This window comes from Pimephales promelas (genome assembly GCF_988280905.1).
Source record: "Pimephales promelas chromosome 3 unlocalized genomic scaffold, fPimPro1.hap1.1 SUPER_3_unloc_1, whole genome shotgun sequence".
NCBI lineage: Eukaryota > Metazoa > Chordata > Actinopteri > Cypriniformes > Leuciscidae > Pimephales > Pimephales promelas.
Genome location: NW_028297295.1, coordinates 532,501 through 546,662, shown reverse-complemented (window position 1 = coordinate 546,662; position 14,162 = coordinate 532,501). Strand labels below are relative to the sequence as shown.

The following is a 14,162-nucleotide window of genomic DNA, read 5'->3' as shown; positions in this document are numbered from 1 at the left end:
AGCCCAATTTTGGCAGCAGATTTTGCTTACGGCCATACCACCTTGAGAACGCCCGAACTCGTCTGATCTCGGAAGCTAAGCAGGGTCGGGCCTGGTTAGTACTTGGATGGGAGACCGCCTGGGAATACCAGGTGCTGTAAGCTTTATTGTTGGATGGGAGACCTAGTAAGCTTTATATGGTTTACTACCCTAATGTTCTAACCATTCAAATAGCCCAATTTTGGCAGCAGATTTTGCTTACGGCCATACCACCTTGAGAACGCCCGAACTCGTCTGATCTCGGAAGCTAAGCAGGGTCGGGCCTGGTTAGTACTTGGATGGGAGACCGCCTGGGAATACCAGGTGCTGTAAGCTTTATTGTTTAAAAAAAAAAAAAAAAAAAAAGAGTCAATGAAATAGTTCAAAAATCCTAAATTGTCTTTTTTCCCCCTCAAAATGCCTGAAATCGTCTCTGAGTTTCTTCAGAAAGCCTGAAAGAGTCTCTTTTTTTTTCTTCAAATAGCCCAATTTTGGCAGCAGATTTCGCTTACGGCCATACCACCTTGAGAACGCCCGAACTCGTCTGATCTCGGAAGCTAAGCAGGGTCGGGCCTGGTTAGTACTTGGATGGGAGACCGCCTGGGAATACCAGGTGCTGTAAGCTTTATTGTTGGATGGGAGACCTAGTAAGCTTTATATGGTTTACTACCCTAATGTTCTAACCATTCAAATAGCCCAATTTTGGCAGCAGATTTTGCTTACGGCCATACCACCTTGAGAACGCCCGAACTCGTCTGATCTCGGAAGCTAAGCAGGGTCGGGCCTGGTTAGTACTTGGATGGGAGACCGCCTGGGAATACCAGGTGCTGTAAGCTTTATTGTTGGATGGGAGACCTAGTAAGCTTTATATGGTTTACTACCCTAATGTTCTAACCATTCAAAAAGCCCAATTTTGGCAGCAGATTTTGCTTACGGCCATACCACCTTGAGAACGCCCGAACTCGTCTGATCTCGGAAGCTAAGCAGGGTCGGGCCTGGTTAGTACTTGGATGGGAGACCGCCTGGGAATACCAGGTGCTGTAAGCTTTATTGTTGGATGGGAGACCTAGTAAGCTTTATATGGTTTACTACCCTAATGTTCTAACCATTCAAAAAGCCCAATTTTGGCAGCAGATTTTGCTTACGGCCATACCACCTTGAGAACGCCCGAACTCGTCTGATCTCGGAAGCTAAGCAGGGTCGGGCCTGGTTAGTACTTGGATGGGAGACCGCCTGGGAATACCAGGTGCTGTAAGCTTTATTGTTTAAAAAAAAAAAAAAAAAAAAAATGAGTCAATGAAATGGTTCAAAAATCCTAAATTGTCTTTTTTCCCCCTCAAAATGCCTGAAATCGTCTCTGAGTTTCTTCAGAAAGCCTGAAAGAGTCTCTTTTTTTTTTCTTCAAATAGCCCAATTTTGGCAGCAGATTTCGCTTACGGCCATACCACCTTGAGAACGCCCGAACTCGTCTGATCTCGGAAGCTAAGCAGGGTCGGGCCTGGTTAGTACTTGGATGGGAGACCGCCTGGGAATACCAGGTGCTGTAAGCTTTATTGTTGGATGGGAGACCTAGTAAGCTTTATATGGTTTACTACCCTAATGTTCTAACCATTCAAATAGCCCAATTTTGGCAGCAGATTTTGCTTACGGCCATACCACCTTGAGAACGCCCGAACTCGTCTGATCTCGGAAGCTAAGCAGGGTCGGGCCTGGTTAGTACTTGGATGGGAGACCGCCTGGGAATACCAGGTGCTGTAAGCTTTATTGTTGGATGGGAGACCTAGTAAGCTTTATATGGTTTACTACCCTAATGTTCTAACCATTCAAAAAGCCCAATTTTGGCAGCAGATTTTGCTTACGGCCATACCACCTTGAGAACGCCCGAACTCGTCTGATCTCGGAAGCTAAGCAGGGTCGGGCCTGGTTAGTACTTGGATGGGAGACCGCCTGGGAATACCAGGTGCTGTAAGCTTTATTGTTGGATGGGAGACCTAGTAAGCTTTATATGGTTTACTACCCTAATGTTCTAACCATTCAAAAAGCCCAATTTTGGCAGCAGATTTCGCTTACGGCCATACCACCTTGAGAACGCCCGAACTCGTCTGATCTCGGAAGCTAAGCAGGGTCGGGCCTGGTTAGTACTTGGATGGGAGACCGCCTGGGAATACCAGGTGCTGTAAGCTTTATTGTTGGATGGGAGACCTAGTAAGCTTTATATGGTTTACTACCCTAATGTTCTAACCATTCAAATAGCCCAATTTTGGCAGCAGATTTCGCTTACGGCCATACCACCTTGAGAACGCCCGAACTCGTCTGATCTCGGAAGCTAAGCAGGGTCGGGCCTGGTTAGTACTTGGATGGGAGACCGCCTGGGAATACCAGGTGCTGTAAGCTTTATTGTTGGATGGGAGACCTAGTAAGCTTTATATGGTTTACTACCCTAATGTTCTAACCATTCAAATAGCCCAATTTTGGCAGCAGATTTTGCTTACGGCCATACCACCTTGAGAACGCCCGAACTCGTCTGATCTCGGAAGCAAAGCAGGGTCGGGCCTGGTTAGTACTTGGATGGGAGACCGCCTGGGAATACCAGGTGCTGTAAGCTTTATTGTTGGATGGGACACCTAGTAAGCTTTATATGGTTTACTACCCTAATGTTCTAACCATTCAAATAGCCCAATTTTGGCAGCAGATTTTGCTTACGGCCATACCACCTTGAGAACGCCCGAACTCGTCTGATCTCGGAAGCTAAGCAGGGTCGGGCCTGGTTAGTACTTGGATGGGAGACCGCCTGGGAATACCAGGTGCTGTAAGCTTTATTGTTGGATGGGAGACCTAGTAAGCTTTATATGGTTTACTACCCTAATGTTCTAACCATTCAAAAAGCCCAATTTTGGCAGCAGATTTTGCTTACGGCCATACCACCTTGAGAACGCCCGAACTCGTCTGATCTCGGAAGCTAAGCAGGGTCGGGCCTGGTTAGTACTTGGATGGGAGACCGCCTGGGAATACCAGGTGCTGTAAGCTTTATTGTTGGATGGGAGACCTAGTAAGCTTTATATGGTTTACTACCCTAATGTTCTAACCATTCAAATAGCCCAATTTTGGCAGCAGATTTTGCTTACGGCCATACCACCTTGAGAACGCCCGAACTCGTCTGATCTCGGAAGCTAAGCAGGGTCGGGCCTGGTTAGTACTTGGATGGGAGACCGCCTGGGAATACCAGGTGCTGTAAGCTTTATTGTTGGATGGGAGACCTAGTAAGCTTTATATGGTTTACTACCCTAATGTTCTAACCATTCAAATAGCCCAATTTTGGCAGCAGATTTTGCTTACGGCCATACCACCTTGAGAACGCCCGAACTCGTCTGATCTCGGAAGCTAAGCAGGGTCGGGCCTGGTTAGTACTTGGATGGGAGACCGCCTGGGAATACCAGGTGCTGTAAGCTTTATTGTTTAAAAAAAAAAAAAAAAAAAAAGAGTCAATGAAATTGTTCAAAAATCCTAAATTGTCTTTTTTCCCCCTCAAAATGCCTGAAATCGTCTCTGAGTTTCTTCAGAAAGCCTGAAAGAGTCTCTTTTTTTTTCTTCAAATAGCCCAATTTTGGCAGCAGATTTCGCTTACGGCCATACCACCTTGAGAACGCCCGAACTCGTCTGATCTCGGAAGCTAAGCAGGGTCGGGCCTGGTTAGTACTTGGATGGGAGACCGCCTGGGAATACCAGGTGCTGTAAGCTTTATTGTTGGATGGGAGACCTAGTAAGCTTTATATGGTTTACTACCCTAATGTTCTAACCATTCAAATAGCCCAATTTTGGCAGCAGATTTTGCTTACGGCCATACCACCTTGAGAACGCCCGAACTCGTCTGATCTCGGAAGCTAAGCAGGGTCGGGCCTGGTTAGTACTTGGATGGGAGACCGCCTGGGAATACCAGGTGCTGTAAGCTTTATTGTTTAAAAAAAAAAAAAAAAAAAAATAAGAGTCAATGAAATGGTTCAAAAATCCTAAATTGTCTTTTTTCCCCCTCAAAATGCCTGAAATCGTCTCTGAGTTTCTTCAGAAAGCCTGAAAGAGTCTCTTTTTTTTTTCTTCAAATAGCCCAATTTTGGCAGCAGATTTCGCTTACGGCCATACCACCTTGAGAACGCCCGAACTCGTCTGATCTCGGAAGCTAAGCAGGGTCGGGCCTGGTTAGTACTTGGATGGGAGACCGCCTGGGAATACCAGGTGCTGTAAGCTTTATTGTTGGATGGGAGACCTAGTAAGCTTTATATGGTTTACTACCCTAATGTTCTAACCATTCAAATAGCCCAATTTTGGCAGCAGATTTTGCTTACGGCCATACCACCTTGAGAACGCCCGAACTCGTCTGATCTCGGAAGCTAAGCAGGGTCGGGCCTGGTTAGTACTTGGATGGGAGACCGCCTGGGAATACCAGGTGCTGTAAGCTTTATTGTTTAAAAAAAAAAAAAAAAAAAAAGAGTCAATGAAATTGTTCAAAAATCCTAAATTGTCTTTTTTCCCCCTCAAAATGCCTGAAATCGTCTCTGAGTTTCTTCAGAAAGCCTGAAAGAGTCTCTTTTTTTTTCTTCAAATAGCCCAATTTTGGCAGCAGATTTCGCTTACGGCCATACCACCTTGAGAACGCCCGAACTCGTCTGATCTCGGAAGCTAAGCAGGGTCGGGCCTGGTTAGTACTTGGATGGGAGACCGCCTGGGAATACCAGGTGCTGTAAGCTTTATTGTTGGATGGGAGACCTAGTAAGCTTTATATGGTTTACTACCCTAATGTTCTAACCATTCAAATAGCCCAATTTTGGCAGCAGATTTTGCTTACGGCCATACCACCTTGAGAACGCCCGAACTCGTCTGATCTCGGAAGCTAAGCAGGGTCGGGCCTGGTTAGTACTTGGATGGGAGACCGCCTGGGAATACCAGGTGCTGTAAGCTTTATTGTTTAAAAAAAAAAAAAAAAAAAAATAAGAGTCAATGAAATGGTTCAAAAATCCTAAATTGTCTTTTTTCCCCCTCAAAATGCCTGAAATCGTCTCTGAGTTTCTTCAGAAAGCCTGAAAGAGTCTCTTTTTTTTTTTCTTCAAATAGCCCAATTTTGGCAGCAGATTTCGCTTACGGCCATACCACCTTGAGAACGCCCGAACTCGTCTGATCTCGGAAGCTAAGCAGGGTCGGGCCTGGTTAGTACTTGGATGGGAGACCGCCTGGGAATACCAGGTGCTGTAAGCTTTATTGTTGGATGGGAGACCTAGTAAGCTTTATATGGTTTACTACCCTAATGTTCTAACCATTCAAATAGCCCAATTTTGGCAGCAGATTTTGCTTACGGCCATACCACCTTGAGAACGCCCGAACTCGTCTGATCTCGGAAGCTAAGCAGGGTCGGGCCTGGTTAGTACTTGGATGGGAGACCGCCTGGGAATACCAGGTGCTGTAAGCTTTATTGTTGGATGGGAGACCTAGTAAGCTTTATATGGTTTACTACCCTAATGTTCTAACCATTCAAAAAGCCCAATTTTGGCAGCAGATTTTGCTTACGGCCATACCACCTTGAGAACGCCCGAACTCGTCTGATCTCGGAAGCTAAGCAGGGTCGGGCCTGGTTAGTACTTGGATGGGAGACCGCCTGGGAATACCAGGTGCTGTAAGCTTTATTGTTTAAAAAATAAAAAAAAAATAAAAAAAAGAGTCAATGAAATGGTTCAAAAATCCTAAATTGTCTTTTTTCCCCCTCAAAATGCCTGAAATCGTCTCTGAGTTTCTTCAGAAAGCCTGAAAGAGTCTCTTTTTTTTTTCTTCAAATAGCCCAATTTTGGCAGCAGATTTCGCTTACGGCCATACCACCTTGAGAACGCCCGAACTCGTCTGATCTCGGAAGCTAAGCAGGGTCGGGCCTGGTTAGTACTTGGATGGGAGACCGCCTGGGAATACCAGGTGCTGTAAGCTATATTGTTGGATGGGAGACCTAGTAAGCTTTATATGGTTTACTACCCTAATGTTCTAACCATTCAAATAGCCCAATTTTGGCAGCAGATTTTGCTTACGGCCATACCACCTTGAGAACGCCCGAACTCGTCTGATCTCGGAAGCTAAGCAGGGTCGGGCCTGGTTAGTACTTGGATGGGAGACCGCCTGGGAATACCAGGTGCTGTAAGCTTTATTGTTGGATGGGAGACCTAGTAAGCTTTATATGGTTTACTACCCTAATGTTCTAACCATTCAAATAGCCCAATTTTGGCAGCAGATTTTGCTTACGGCCATACCACCTTGAGAACGCCCGAACTCGTCTGATCTCGGAAGCTAAGCAGGGTCGGGCCTGGTTAGTACTTGGATGGGAGACCGCCTGGGAATACCAGGTGCTGTAAGCTTTATTGTTGGATGGGAGACCTAGTAAGCTTTATATGGTTTACTACCCTAATGTTCTAACCATTCAAATAGCCCAATTTTGGCAGCAGATTTTGCTTACGGCCATACCACCTTGAGAACGCCCGAACTCGTCTGATCTCGGAAGCAAAGCAGGGTCGGGCCTGGTTAGTACTTGGATGGGAGACCGCCTGGGAATACCAGGTGCTGTAAGCTTTATTGTTGGATGGGACACCTAGTAAGCTTTATATGGTTTACTACCCTAATGTTCTAACCATTCAAATAGCCCAATTTTGGCAGCAGATTTTGCTTACGGCCATACCACCTTGAGAACGCCCGAACTCGTCTGATCTCGGAAGCTAAGCAGGGTCGGGCCTGGTTAGTACTTGGATGGGAGACCGCCTGGGAATACCAGGTGCTGTAAGCTTTATTGTTGGATGGGAGACCTAGTAAGCTTTATATGGTTTACTACCCTAATGTTCTAACCATTCAAAAAGCCCAATTTTGGCAGCAGATTTTGCTTACGGCCATACCACCTTGAGAACGCCCGAACTCGTCTGATCTCGGAAGCTAAGCAGGGTCGGGCCTGGTTAGTACTTGGATGGGAGACCGCCTGGGAATACCAGGTGCTGTAAGCTTTATTGTTGGATGGGAGACCTAGTAAGCTTTATATGGTTTACTACCCTAATGTTCTAACCATTCAAATAGCCCAATTTTGGCAGCAGATTTTGCTTACGGCCATACCACCTTGAGAACGCCCGAACTCGTCTGATCTCGGAAGCTAAGCAGGGTCGGGCCTGGTTAGTACTTGGATGGGAGACCGCCTGGGAATACCAGGTGCTGTAAGCTTTATTGTTGGATGGGAGACCTAGTAAGCTTTATATGGTTTACTACCCTAATGTTCTAACCATTCAAATAGCCCAATTTTGGCAGCAGATTTTGCTTACGGCCATACCACCTTGAGAACGCCCGAACTCGTCTGATCTCGGAAGCTAAGCAGGGTCGGGCCTGGTTAGTACTTGGATGGGAGACCGCCTGGGAATACCAGGTGCTGTAAGCTTTATTGTTTAAAAAAAAAAAAAAAAAAAAAAGAGTCAATGAAATAGTTCAAAAATCCTAAATTGTCTTTTTTCCCCCTCAAAATGCCTGAAATCGTCTCTGAGTTTCTTCAGAAAGCCTGAAAGAGTCTCTTTTTTTTTCTTCAAATAGCCCAATTTTGGCAGCAGATTTCGCTTACGGCCATACCACCTTGAGAACGCCCGAACTCGTCTGATCTCGGAAGCTAAGCAGGGTCGGGCCTGGTTAGTACTTGGATGGGAGACCGCCTGGGAATACCAGGTGCTGTAAGCTTTATTGTTGGATGGGAGACCTAGTAAGCTTTATATGGTTTACTACCCTAATGTTCTAACCATTCAAATAGCCCAATTTTGGCAGCAGATTTCGCTTACGGCCATACCACCTTGAGAACGCCCGAACTCGTCTGATCTCGGAAGCTAAGCAGGGTCGGGCCTGGTTAGTACTTGGATGGGAGACCGCCTGGGAATACCAGGTGCTGTAAGCTTTATTGTTGGATGGGAGACCTAGTAAGCTTTATATGGTTTACTACCCTAATGTTCTAACCATTCAAATAGCCCAATTTTGGCAGCAGATTTTGCTTACGGCCATACCACCTTGAGAACGCCCGAACTCGTCTGATCTCGGAAGCAAAGCAGGGTCGGGCCTGGTTAGTACTTGGATGGGAGACCGCCTGGGAATACCAGGTGCTGTAAGCTTTATTGTTGGATGGGACACCTAGTAAGCTTTATATGGTTTACTACCCTAATGTTCTAACCATTCAAAAAGCCCAATTTTGGCAGCAGATTTTGCTTACGGCCATACCACCTTGAGAACGCCCGAACTCGTCTGATCTCGGAAGCTAAGCAGGGTCGGGCCTGGTTAGTACTTGGATGGGAGACCGCCTGGGAATACCAGGTGCTGTAAGCTTTATTGTTTAAAAAAAAAAAAAAAAAAAAAAAGAGTCAATGAAATGGTTCAAAAATCCTAAATTGTCTTTTTTCCCCCTCAAAATGCCTGAAATCGTCTCTGAGTTTCTTCAGAAAGCCTGAAAGAGTCTCTTTTTTTTTTCTTCAAATAGCCCAATTTTGGCAGCAGATTTCGCTTACGGCCATACCACCTTGAGAACGCCCGAACTCGTCTGATCTCGGAAGCTAAGCAGGGTCGGGCCTGGTTAGTACTTGGATGGGAGACCGCCTGGGAATACCAGGTGCTGTAAGCTTTATTGTTGGATGGGAGACCTAGTAAGCTTTATATGGTTTACTACCCTAATGTTCTAACCATTCAAATAGCCCAATTTTGGCAGCAGATTTTGCTTACGGCCATACCACCTTGAGAACGCCCGAACTCGTCTGATCTCGGAAGCTAAGCAGGGTCGGGCCTGGTTAGTACTTGGATGGGAGACCGCCTGGGAATACCAGGTGCTGTAAGCTTTATTGTTGGATGGGAGACCTAGTAAGCTTTATATGGTTTACTACCCTAATGTTCTAACCATTCAAATAGCCCAATTTTGGCAGCAGATTTTGCTTACGGCCATACCACCTTGAGAACGCCCGAACTCGTCTGATCTCGGAAGCTAAGCAGGGTCGGGCCTGGTTAGTACTTGGATGGGAGACCGCCTGGGAATACCAGGTGCTGTAAGCTTTATTGTTTAAAAAAAAAAAAAAAAAAAAAAGAGTCAATGAAATAGTTCAAAAATCCTAAATTGTCTTTTTTCCCCCTCAAAATGCCTGAAATCGTCTCTGAGTTTCTTCAGAAAGCCTGAAAGAGTCTCTTTTTTTTTCTTCAAATAGCCCAATTTTGGCAGCAGATTTCGCTTACGGCCATACCACCTTGAGAACGCCCGAACTCGTCTGATCTCGGAAGCTAAGCAGGGTCGGGCCTGGTTAGTACTTGGATGGGAGACCGCCTGGGAATACCAGGTGCTGTAAGCTTTATTGTTGGATGGGAGACCTAGTAAGCTTTATATGGTTTACTACCCTAATGTTCTAACCATTCAAATAGCCCAATTTTGGCAGCAGATTTTGCTTACGGCCATACCACCTTGAGAACGCCCGAACTCGTCTGATCTCGGAAGCTAAGCAGGGTCGGGCCTGGTTAGTACTTGGATGGGAGACCGCCTGGGAATACCAGGTGCTGTAAGCTTTATTGTTGGATGGGAGACCTAGTAAGCTTTATATGGTTTACTACCCTAATGTTCTAACCATTCAAAAAGCCCAATTTTGGCAGCAGATTTTGCTTACGGCCATACCACCTTGAGAACGCCCGAACTCGTCTGATCTCGGAAGCTAAGCAGGGTCGGGCCTGGTTAGTACTTGGATGGGAGACCGCCTGGGAATACCAGGTGCTGTAAGCTTTATTGTTGGATGGGAGACCTAGTAAGCTTTATATGGTTTACTACCCTAATGTTCTAACCATTCAAAAAGCCCAATTTTGGCAGCAGATTTTGCTTACGGCCATACCACCTTGAGAACGCCCGAACTCGTCTGATCTCGGAAGCTAAGCAGGGTCGGGCCTGGTTAGTACTTGGATGGGAGACCGCCTGGGAATACCAGGTGCTGTAAGCTTTATTGTTTAAAAAAAAAAAAAAAAAAAAAATGAGTCAATGAAATGGTTCAAAAATCCTAAATTGTCTTTTTTCCCCCTCAAAATGCCTGAAATCGTCTCTGAGTTTCTTCAGAAAGCCTGAAAGAGTCTCTTTTTTTTTTCTTCAAATAGCCCAATTTTGGCAGCAGATTTCGCTTACGGCCATACCACCTTGAGAACGCCCGAACTCGTCTGATCTCGGAAGCTAAGCAGGGTCGGGCCTGGTTAGTACTTGGATGGGAGACCGCCTGGGAATACCAGGTGCTGTAAGCTTTATTGTTGGATGGGAGACCTAGTAAGCTTTATATGGTTTACTACCCTAATGTTCTAACCATTCAAATAGCCCAATTTTGGCAGCAGATTTTGCTTACGGCCATACCACCTTGAGAACGCCCGAACTCGTCTGATCTCGGAAGCTAAGCAGGGTCGGGCCTGGTTAGTACTTGGATGGGAGACCGCCTGGGAATACCAGGTGCTGTAAGCTTTATTGTTGGATGGGAGACCTAGTAAGCTTTATATGGTTTACTACCCTAATGTTCTAACCATTCAAAAAGCCCAATTTTGGCAGCAGATTTTGCTTACGGCCATACCACCTTGAGAACGCCCGAACTCGTCTGATCTCGGAAGCTAAGCAGGGTCGGGCCTGGTTAGTACTTGGATGGGAGACCGCCTGGGAATACCAGGTGCTGTAAGCTTTATTGTTGGATGGGAGACCTAGTAAGCTTTATATGGTTTACTACCCTAATGTTCTAACCATTCAAAAAGCCCAATTTTGGCAGCAGATTTCGCTTACGGCCATACCACCTTGAGAACGCCCGAACTCGTCTGATCTCGGAAGCTAAGCAGGGTCGGGCCTGGTTAGTACTTGGATGGGAGACCGCCTGGGAATACCAGGTGCTGTAAGCTTTATTGTTGGATGGGAGACCTAGTAAGCTTTATATGGTTTACTACCCTAATGTTCTAACCATTCAAATAGCCCAATTTTGGCAGCAGATTTCGCTTACGGCCATACCACCTTGAGAACGCCCGAACTCGTCTGATCTCGGAAGCTAAGCAGGGTCGGGCCTGGTTAGTACTTGGATGGGAGACCGCCTGGGAATACCAGGTGCTGTAAGCTTTATTGTTGGATGGGAGACCTAGTAAGCTTTATATGGTTTACTACCCTAATGTTCTAACCATTCAAATAGCCCAATTTTGGCAGCAGATTTTGCTTACGGCCATACCACCTTGAGAACGCCCGAACTCGTCTGATCTCGGAAGCAAAGCAGGGTCGGGCCTGGTTAGTACTTGGATGGGAGACCGCCTGGGAATACCAGGTGCTGTAAGCTTTATTGTTGGATGGGACACCTAGTAAGCTTTATATGGTTTACTACCCTAATGTTCTAACCATTCAAATAGCCCAATTTTGGCAGCAGATTTTGCTTACGGCCATACCACCTTGAGAACGCCCGAACTCGTCTGATCTCGGAAGCTAAGCAGGGTCGGGCCTGGTTAGTACTTGGATGGGAGACCGCCTGGGAATACCAGGTGCTGTAAGCTTTATTGTTGGATGGGAGACCTAGTAAGCTTTATATGGTTTACTACCCTAATGTTCTAACCATTCAAAAAGCCCAATTTTGGCAGCAGATTTTGCTTACGGCCATACCACCTTGAGAACGCCCGAACTCGTCTGATCTCGGAAGCTAAGCAGGGTCGGGCCTGGTTAGTACTTGGATGGGAGACCGCCTGGGAATACCAGGTGCTGTAAGCTTTATTGTTGGATGGGAGACCTAGTAAGCTTTATATGGTTTACTACCCTAATGTTCTAACCATTCAAATAGCCCAATTTTGGCAGCAGATTTTGCTTACGGCCATACCACCTTGAGAACGCCCGAACTCGTCTGATCTCGGAAGCTAAGCAGGGTCGGGCCTGGTTAGTACTTGGATGGGAGACCGCCTGGGAATACCAGGTGCTGTAAGCTTTATTGTTGGATGGGAGACCTAGTAAGCTTTATATGGTTTACTACCCTAATGTTCTAACCATTCAAATAGCCCAATTTTGGCAGCAGATTTTGCTTACGGCCATACCACCTTGAGAACGCCCGAACTCGTCTGATCTCGGAAGCTAAGCAGGGTCGGGCCTGGTTAGTACTTGGATGGGAGACCGCCTGGGAATACCAGGTGCTGTAAGCTTTATTGTTTAAAAAAAAAAAAAAAAAAAAAGAGTCAATGAAATTGTTCAAAAATCCTAAATTGTCTTTTTTCCCCCTCAAAATGCCTGAAATCGTCTCTGAGTTTCTTCAGAAAGCCTGAAAGAGTCTCTTTTTTTTTCTTCAAATAGCCCAATTTTGGCAGCAGATTTCGCTTACGGCCATACCACCTTGAGAACGCCCGAACTCGTCTGATCTCGGAAGCTAAGCAGGGTCGGGCCTGGTTAGTACTTGGATGGGAGACCGCCTGGGAATACCAGGTGCTGTAAGCTTTATTGTTGGATGGGAGACCTAGTAAGCTTTATATGGTTTACTACCCTAATGTTCTAACCATTCAAATAGCCCAATTTTGGCAGCAGATTTTGCTTACGGCCATACCACCTTGAGAACGCCCGAACTCGTCTGATCTCGGAAGCTAAGCAGGGTCGGGCCTGGTTAGTACTTGGATGGGAGACCGCCTGGGAATACCAGGTGCTGTAAGCTTTATTGTTTAAAAAAAAAAAAAAAAAAAAATAAGAGTCAATGAAATGGTTCAAAAATCCTAAATTGTCTTTTTTCCCCCTCAAAATGCCTGAAATCGTCTCTGAGTTTCTTCAGAAAGCCTGAAAGAGTCTCTTTTTTTTTTCTTCAAATAGCCCAATTTTGGCAGCAGATTTCGCTTACGGCCATACCACCTTGAGAACGCCCGAACTCGTCTGATCTCGGAAGCTAAGCAGGGTCGGGCCTGGTTAGTACTTGGATGGGAGACCGCCTGGGAATACCAGGTGCTGTAAGCTTTATTGTTGGATGGGAGACCTAGTAAGCTTTATATGGTTTACTACCCTAATGTTCTAACCATTCAAATAGCCCAATTTTGGCAGCAGATTTTGCTTACGGCCATACCACCTTGAGAACGCCCGAACTCGTCTGATCTCGGAAGCTAAGCAGGGTCGGGCCTGGTTAGTACTTGGATGGGAGACCGCCTGGGAATACCAGGTGCTGTAAGCTTTATTGTTTAAAAAAAAAAAAAAAAAAAAAGAGTCAATGAAATTGTTCAAAAATCCTAAATTGTCTTTTTTCCCCCTCAAAATGCCTGAAATCGTCTCTGAGTTTCTTCAGAAAGCCTGAAAGAGTCTCTTTTTTTTTCTTCAAATAGCCCAATTTTGGCAGCAGATTTCGCTTACGGCCATACCACCTTGAGAACGCCCGAACTCGTCTGATCTCGGAAGCTAAGCAGGGTCGGGCCTGGTTAGTACTTGGATGGGAGACCGCCTGGGAATACCAGGTGCTGTAAGCTTTATTGTTGGATGGGAGACCTAGTAAGCTTTATATGGTTTACTACCCTAATGTTCTAACCATTCAAATAGCCCAATTTTGGCAGCAGATTTTGCTTACGGCCATACCACCTTGAGAACGCCCGAACTCGTCTGATCTCGGAAGCTAAGCAGGGTCGGGCCTGGTTAGTACTTGGATGGGAGACCGCCTGGGAATACCAGGTGCTGTAAGCTTTATTGTTTAAAAAAAAAAAAAAAAAAAATAAGAGTCAATGAAATGGTTCAAAAATCCTAAATTGTCTTTTTTCCCCCTCAAAATGCCTGAAATCGTCTCTGAGTTTCTTCAGAAAGCCTGAAAGAGTCTCTTTTTTTTTTCTTCAAATAGCCCAATTTTGGCAGCAGATTTCGCTTACGGCCATACCACCTTGAGAACGCCCGAACTCGTCTGATCTCGGAAGCTAAGCAGGGTCGGGCCTGGTTAGTACTTGGATGGGAGACCGCCTGGGAATACCAGGTGCTGTAAGCTTTATTGTTGGATGGGAGACCTAGTAAGCTTTATATGGTTTACTACCCTAATGTTCTAACCATTCAAATAGCCCAATTTTGGCAGCAGATTTTGCTTACGGCCATACCACCTTGAGAACGCCCGAACTCGTCTGATCTCGGAAGCTAAGCAGGGTCG

General features: G+C 45.8%; 62 non-coding genes across 62 annotated transcripts in view; all 62 read left to right on the top strand.

The window, feature by feature from the left end:
• Nucleotides 1-24: 24 nt before the first annotated feature.
• On the top strand, nucleotides 25-143 carry LOC148964284 (5S ribosomal RNA). The gene has a single exon (XR_016152531.1). It is a non-coding gene; the product is annotated as a 5S ribosomal RNA (ribosomal RNA).
• Nucleotides 144-235: 92 nt separating this feature from the next.
• LOC148964283 (5S ribosomal RNA) lies at nucleotides 236-354 on the top strand. Its single transcript, XR_016152530.1, has one exon. It is a non-coding gene; the product is annotated as a 5S ribosomal RNA (ribosomal RNA).
• A 170-nt stretch (nucleotides 355-524) lies between these two features.
• LOC148964282 (5S ribosomal RNA) lies at nucleotides 525-643 on the top strand. The gene has a single exon (XR_016152529.1). It is a non-coding gene; the product is annotated as a 5S ribosomal RNA (ribosomal RNA).
• Nucleotides 644-735: 92 nt separating this feature from the next.
• On the top strand, nucleotides 736-854 carry LOC148964281 (5S ribosomal RNA). Its single transcript, XR_016152528.1, has one exon. It is a non-coding gene; the product is annotated as a 5S ribosomal RNA (ribosomal RNA).
• A 92-nt stretch (nucleotides 855-946) lies between these two features.
• LOC148964280 (5S ribosomal RNA) lies at nucleotides 947-1,065 on the top strand. The gene has a single exon (XR_016152527.1). It is a non-coding gene; the product is annotated as a 5S ribosomal RNA (ribosomal RNA).
• Nucleotides 1,066-1,157: 92 nt separating this feature from the next.
• On the top strand, nucleotides 1,158-1,276 carry LOC148964279 (5S ribosomal RNA). Its single transcript, XR_016152525.1, has one exon. It is a non-coding gene; the product is annotated as a 5S ribosomal RNA (ribosomal RNA).
• Nucleotides 1,277-1,449: 173 nt separating this feature from the next.
• LOC148964278 (5S ribosomal RNA) lies at nucleotides 1,450-1,568 on the top strand. The gene has a single exon (XR_016152524.1). It is a non-coding gene; the product is annotated as a 5S ribosomal RNA (ribosomal RNA).
• Nucleotides 1,569-1,660: 92 nt separating this feature from the next.
• Nucleotides 1,661-1,779, top strand: LOC148964277 (5S ribosomal RNA). Its single transcript, XR_016152523.1, has one exon. It is a non-coding gene; the product is annotated as a 5S ribosomal RNA (ribosomal RNA).
• Nucleotides 1,780-1,871: 92 nt separating this feature from the next.
• LOC148964276 (5S ribosomal RNA) lies at nucleotides 1,872-1,990 on the top strand. The gene has a single exon (XR_016152522.1). It is a non-coding gene; the product is annotated as a 5S ribosomal RNA (ribosomal RNA).
• A 92-nt stretch (nucleotides 1,991-2,082) lies between these two features.
• LOC148964275 (5S ribosomal RNA) lies at nucleotides 2,083-2,201 on the top strand. The gene has a single exon (XR_016152521.1). It is a non-coding gene; the product is annotated as a 5S ribosomal RNA (ribosomal RNA).
• A 92-nt stretch (nucleotides 2,202-2,293) lies between these two features.
• Nucleotides 2,294-2,412, top strand: LOC148964274 (5S ribosomal RNA). Its single transcript, XR_016152519.1, has one exon. It is a non-coding gene; the product is annotated as a 5S ribosomal RNA (ribosomal RNA).
• A 92-nt stretch (nucleotides 2,413-2,504) lies between these two features.
• Nucleotides 2,505-2,623, top strand: LOC148964273 (5S ribosomal RNA). The gene has a single exon (XR_016153279.1). It is a non-coding gene; the product is annotated as a 5S ribosomal RNA (ribosomal RNA).
• A 92-nt stretch (nucleotides 2,624-2,715) lies between these two features.
• LOC148964272 (5S ribosomal RNA) lies at nucleotides 2,716-2,834 on the top strand. The gene has a single exon (XR_016152518.1). It is a non-coding gene; the product is annotated as a 5S ribosomal RNA (ribosomal RNA).
• Nucleotides 2,835-2,926: 92 nt separating this feature from the next.
• On the top strand, nucleotides 2,927-3,045 carry LOC148964271 (5S ribosomal RNA). The gene has a single exon (XR_016152517.1). It is a non-coding gene; the product is annotated as a 5S ribosomal RNA (ribosomal RNA).
• Nucleotides 3,046-3,137: 92 nt separating this feature from the next.
• LOC148964270 (5S ribosomal RNA) lies at nucleotides 3,138-3,256 on the top strand. Its single transcript, XR_016152516.1, has one exon. It is a non-coding gene; the product is annotated as a 5S ribosomal RNA (ribosomal RNA).
• A 92-nt stretch (nucleotides 3,257-3,348) lies between these two features.
• On the top strand, nucleotides 3,349-3,467 carry LOC148964269 (5S ribosomal RNA). Its single transcript, XR_016152515.1, has one exon. It is a non-coding gene; the product is annotated as a 5S ribosomal RNA (ribosomal RNA).
• A 170-nt stretch (nucleotides 3,468-3,637) lies between these two features.
• On the top strand, nucleotides 3,638-3,756 carry LOC148964268 (5S ribosomal RNA). Its single transcript, XR_016152514.1, has one exon. It is a non-coding gene; the product is annotated as a 5S ribosomal RNA (ribosomal RNA).
• A 92-nt stretch (nucleotides 3,757-3,848) lies between these two features.
• LOC148964267 (5S ribosomal RNA) lies at nucleotides 3,849-3,967 on the top strand. The gene has a single exon (XR_016152513.1). It is a non-coding gene; the product is annotated as a 5S ribosomal RNA (ribosomal RNA).
• Nucleotides 3,968-4,141: 174 nt separating this feature from the next.
• On the top strand, nucleotides 4,142-4,260 carry LOC148964266 (5S ribosomal RNA). The gene has a single exon (XR_016152512.1). It is a non-coding gene; the product is annotated as a 5S ribosomal RNA (ribosomal RNA).
• A 92-nt stretch (nucleotides 4,261-4,352) lies between these two features.
• LOC148964265 (5S ribosomal RNA) lies at nucleotides 4,353-4,471 on the top strand. Its single transcript, XR_016152511.1, has one exon. It is a non-coding gene; the product is annotated as a 5S ribosomal RNA (ribosomal RNA).
• A 170-nt stretch (nucleotides 4,472-4,641) lies between these two features.
• On the top strand, nucleotides 4,642-4,760 carry LOC148964264 (5S ribosomal RNA). Its single transcript, XR_016152510.1, has one exon. It is a non-coding gene; the product is annotated as a 5S ribosomal RNA (ribosomal RNA).
• Nucleotides 4,761-4,852: 92 nt separating this feature from the next.
• LOC148964263 (5S ribosomal RNA) lies at nucleotides 4,853-4,971 on the top strand. Its single transcript, XR_016152508.1, has one exon. It is a non-coding gene; the product is annotated as a 5S ribosomal RNA (ribosomal RNA).
• A 175-nt stretch (nucleotides 4,972-5,146) lies between these two features.
• Nucleotides 5,147-5,265, top strand: LOC148964262 (5S ribosomal RNA). Its single transcript, XR_016152507.1, has one exon. It is a non-coding gene; the product is annotated as a 5S ribosomal RNA (ribosomal RNA).
• Nucleotides 5,266-5,357: 92 nt separating this feature from the next.
• Nucleotides 5,358-5,476, top strand: LOC148964261 (5S ribosomal RNA). The gene has a single exon (XR_016152506.1). It is a non-coding gene; the product is annotated as a 5S ribosomal RNA (ribosomal RNA).
• Nucleotides 5,477-5,568: 92 nt separating this feature from the next.
• Nucleotides 5,569-5,687, top strand: LOC148964260 (5S ribosomal RNA). Its single transcript, XR_016152505.1, has one exon. It is a non-coding gene; the product is annotated as a 5S ribosomal RNA (ribosomal RNA).
• A 176-nt stretch (nucleotides 5,688-5,863) lies between these two features.
• Nucleotides 5,864-5,982, top strand: LOC148964259 (5S ribosomal RNA). The gene has a single exon (XR_016152504.1). It is a non-coding gene; the product is annotated as a 5S ribosomal RNA (ribosomal RNA).
• Nucleotides 5,983-6,074: 92 nt separating this feature from the next.
• LOC148964258 (5S ribosomal RNA) lies at nucleotides 6,075-6,193 on the top strand. The gene has a single exon (XR_016152503.1). It is a non-coding gene; the product is annotated as a 5S ribosomal RNA (ribosomal RNA).
• Nucleotides 6,194-6,285: 92 nt separating this feature from the next.
• LOC148964257 (5S ribosomal RNA) lies at nucleotides 6,286-6,404 on the top strand. The gene has a single exon (XR_016152502.1). It is a non-coding gene; the product is annotated as a 5S ribosomal RNA (ribosomal RNA).
• Nucleotides 6,405-6,496: 92 nt separating this feature from the next.
• On the top strand, nucleotides 6,497-6,615 carry LOC148964256 (5S ribosomal RNA). Its single transcript, XR_016153278.1, has one exon. It is a non-coding gene; the product is annotated as a 5S ribosomal RNA (ribosomal RNA).
• Nucleotides 6,616-6,707: 92 nt separating this feature from the next.
• On the top strand, nucleotides 6,708-6,826 carry LOC148964255 (5S ribosomal RNA). Its single transcript, XR_016152501.1, has one exon. It is a non-coding gene; the product is annotated as a 5S ribosomal RNA (ribosomal RNA).
• Nucleotides 6,827-6,918: 92 nt separating this feature from the next.
• Nucleotides 6,919-7,037, top strand: LOC148964254 (5S ribosomal RNA). The gene has a single exon (XR_016152500.1). It is a non-coding gene; the product is annotated as a 5S ribosomal RNA (ribosomal RNA).
• Nucleotides 7,038-7,129: 92 nt separating this feature from the next.
• On the top strand, nucleotides 7,130-7,248 carry LOC148964253 (5S ribosomal RNA). The gene has a single exon (XR_016152499.1). It is a non-coding gene; the product is annotated as a 5S ribosomal RNA (ribosomal RNA).
• Nucleotides 7,249-7,340: 92 nt separating this feature from the next.
• Nucleotides 7,341-7,459, top strand: LOC148964252 (5S ribosomal RNA). The gene has a single exon (XR_016152497.1). It is a non-coding gene; the product is annotated as a 5S ribosomal RNA (ribosomal RNA).
• A 171-nt stretch (nucleotides 7,460-7,630) lies between these two features.
• Nucleotides 7,631-7,749, top strand: LOC148964251 (5S ribosomal RNA). Its single transcript, XR_016152496.1, has one exon. It is a non-coding gene; the product is annotated as a 5S ribosomal RNA (ribosomal RNA).
• Nucleotides 7,750-7,841: 92 nt separating this feature from the next.
• LOC148964250 (5S ribosomal RNA) lies at nucleotides 7,842-7,960 on the top strand. The gene has a single exon (XR_016152495.1). It is a non-coding gene; the product is annotated as a 5S ribosomal RNA (ribosomal RNA).
• A 92-nt stretch (nucleotides 7,961-8,052) lies between these two features.
• On the top strand, nucleotides 8,053-8,171 carry LOC148964249 (5S ribosomal RNA). Its single transcript, XR_016153277.1, has one exon. It is a non-coding gene; the product is annotated as a 5S ribosomal RNA (ribosomal RNA).
• A 92-nt stretch (nucleotides 8,172-8,263) lies between these two features.
• On the top strand, nucleotides 8,264-8,382 carry LOC148964248 (5S ribosomal RNA). Its single transcript, XR_016152494.1, has one exon. It is a non-coding gene; the product is annotated as a 5S ribosomal RNA (ribosomal RNA).
• Nucleotides 8,383-8,555: 173 nt separating this feature from the next.
• On the top strand, nucleotides 8,556-8,674 carry LOC148964247 (5S ribosomal RNA). Its single transcript, XR_016152493.1, has one exon. It is a non-coding gene; the product is annotated as a 5S ribosomal RNA (ribosomal RNA).
• A 92-nt stretch (nucleotides 8,675-8,766) lies between these two features.
• Nucleotides 8,767-8,885, top strand: LOC148964246 (5S ribosomal RNA). Its single transcript, XR_016152492.1, has one exon. It is a non-coding gene; the product is annotated as a 5S ribosomal RNA (ribosomal RNA).
• Nucleotides 8,886-8,977: 92 nt separating this feature from the next.
• LOC148964245 (5S ribosomal RNA) lies at nucleotides 8,978-9,096 on the top strand. Its single transcript, XR_016152491.1, has one exon. It is a non-coding gene; the product is annotated as a 5S ribosomal RNA (ribosomal RNA).
• Nucleotides 9,097-9,267: 171 nt separating this feature from the next.
• Nucleotides 9,268-9,386, top strand: LOC148964244 (5S ribosomal RNA). The gene has a single exon (XR_016152490.1). It is a non-coding gene; the product is annotated as a 5S ribosomal RNA (ribosomal RNA).
• Nucleotides 9,387-9,478: 92 nt separating this feature from the next.
• On the top strand, nucleotides 9,479-9,597 carry LOC148964243 (5S ribosomal RNA). Its single transcript, XR_016152489.1, has one exon. It is a non-coding gene; the product is annotated as a 5S ribosomal RNA (ribosomal RNA).
• Nucleotides 9,598-9,689: 92 nt separating this feature from the next.
• On the top strand, nucleotides 9,690-9,808 carry LOC148964242 (5S ribosomal RNA). The gene has a single exon (XR_016152488.1). It is a non-coding gene; the product is annotated as a 5S ribosomal RNA (ribosomal RNA).
• A 92-nt stretch (nucleotides 9,809-9,900) lies between these two features.
• LOC148964241 (5S ribosomal RNA) lies at nucleotides 9,901-10,019 on the top strand. The gene has a single exon (XR_016152486.1). It is a non-coding gene; the product is annotated as a 5S ribosomal RNA (ribosomal RNA).
• A 173-nt stretch (nucleotides 10,020-10,192) lies between these two features.
• On the top strand, nucleotides 10,193-10,311 carry LOC148964240 (5S ribosomal RNA). Its single transcript, XR_016152485.1, has one exon. It is a non-coding gene; the product is annotated as a 5S ribosomal RNA (ribosomal RNA).
• A 92-nt stretch (nucleotides 10,312-10,403) lies between these two features.
• Nucleotides 10,404-10,522, top strand: LOC148964239 (5S ribosomal RNA). Its single transcript, XR_016152484.1, has one exon. It is a non-coding gene; the product is annotated as a 5S ribosomal RNA (ribosomal RNA).
• A 92-nt stretch (nucleotides 10,523-10,614) lies between these two features.
• On the top strand, nucleotides 10,615-10,733 carry LOC148964238 (5S ribosomal RNA). The gene has a single exon (XR_016152483.1). It is a non-coding gene; the product is annotated as a 5S ribosomal RNA (ribosomal RNA).
• A 92-nt stretch (nucleotides 10,734-10,825) lies between these two features.
• LOC148964237 (5S ribosomal RNA) lies at nucleotides 10,826-10,944 on the top strand. The gene has a single exon (XR_016152482.1). It is a non-coding gene; the product is annotated as a 5S ribosomal RNA (ribosomal RNA).
• Nucleotides 10,945-11,036: 92 nt separating this feature from the next.
• Nucleotides 11,037-11,155, top strand: LOC148964236 (5S ribosomal RNA). Its single transcript, XR_016152481.1, has one exon. It is a non-coding gene; the product is annotated as a 5S ribosomal RNA (ribosomal RNA).
• A 92-nt stretch (nucleotides 11,156-11,247) lies between these two features.
• LOC148964235 (5S ribosomal RNA) lies at nucleotides 11,248-11,366 on the top strand. Its single transcript, XR_016153276.1, has one exon. It is a non-coding gene; the product is annotated as a 5S ribosomal RNA (ribosomal RNA).
• Nucleotides 11,367-11,458: 92 nt separating this feature from the next.
• Nucleotides 11,459-11,577, top strand: LOC148964234 (5S ribosomal RNA). Its single transcript, XR_016152480.1, has one exon. It is a non-coding gene; the product is annotated as a 5S ribosomal RNA (ribosomal RNA).
• A 92-nt stretch (nucleotides 11,578-11,669) lies between these two features.
• On the top strand, nucleotides 11,670-11,788 carry LOC148964233 (5S ribosomal RNA). The gene has a single exon (XR_016152479.1). It is a non-coding gene; the product is annotated as a 5S ribosomal RNA (ribosomal RNA).
• Nucleotides 11,789-11,880: 92 nt separating this feature from the next.
• Nucleotides 11,881-11,999, top strand: LOC148964232 (5S ribosomal RNA). The gene has a single exon (XR_016152478.1). It is a non-coding gene; the product is annotated as a 5S ribosomal RNA (ribosomal RNA).
• A 92-nt stretch (nucleotides 12,000-12,091) lies between these two features.
• On the top strand, nucleotides 12,092-12,210 carry LOC148964231 (5S ribosomal RNA). The gene has a single exon (XR_016152477.1). It is a non-coding gene; the product is annotated as a 5S ribosomal RNA (ribosomal RNA).
• Nucleotides 12,211-12,380: 170 nt separating this feature from the next.
• On the top strand, nucleotides 12,381-12,499 carry LOC148964230 (5S ribosomal RNA). Its single transcript, XR_016152475.1, has one exon. It is a non-coding gene; the product is annotated as a 5S ribosomal RNA (ribosomal RNA).
• Nucleotides 12,500-12,591: 92 nt separating this feature from the next.
• On the top strand, nucleotides 12,592-12,710 carry LOC148964229 (5S ribosomal RNA). The gene has a single exon (XR_016152474.1). It is a non-coding gene; the product is annotated as a 5S ribosomal RNA (ribosomal RNA).
• A 174-nt stretch (nucleotides 12,711-12,884) lies between these two features.
• Nucleotides 12,885-13,003, top strand: LOC148964228 (5S ribosomal RNA). The gene has a single exon (XR_016152473.1). It is a non-coding gene; the product is annotated as a 5S ribosomal RNA (ribosomal RNA).
• A 92-nt stretch (nucleotides 13,004-13,095) lies between these two features.
• Nucleotides 13,096-13,214, top strand: LOC148964227 (5S ribosomal RNA). The gene has a single exon (XR_016152472.1). It is a non-coding gene; the product is annotated as a 5S ribosomal RNA (ribosomal RNA).
• A 170-nt stretch (nucleotides 13,215-13,384) lies between these two features.
• On the top strand, nucleotides 13,385-13,503 carry LOC148964226 (5S ribosomal RNA). Its single transcript, XR_016152471.1, has one exon. It is a non-coding gene; the product is annotated as a 5S ribosomal RNA (ribosomal RNA).
• Nucleotides 13,504-13,595: 92 nt separating this feature from the next.
• LOC148964225 (5S ribosomal RNA) lies at nucleotides 13,596-13,714 on the top strand. The gene has a single exon (XR_016152470.1). It is a non-coding gene; the product is annotated as a 5S ribosomal RNA (ribosomal RNA).
• A 173-nt stretch (nucleotides 13,715-13,887) lies between these two features.
• LOC148964224 (5S ribosomal RNA) lies at nucleotides 13,888-14,006 on the top strand. The gene has a single exon (XR_016152469.1). It is a non-coding gene; the product is annotated as a 5S ribosomal RNA (ribosomal RNA).
• Nucleotides 14,007-14,098: 92 nt separating this feature from the next.
• Nucleotides 14,099-14,162, top strand: part of LOC148964223 (5S ribosomal RNA) — a 119-nt gene continuing 55 nt past the window's right edge. Inside the window, exon 1 of the ribosomal RNA XR_016152468.1 lies at nucleotides 14,099-14,162. This exon is cut by the window's right edge and continues 55 nt beyond it. This is a non-coding gene — a ribosomal RNA (5S ribosomal RNA).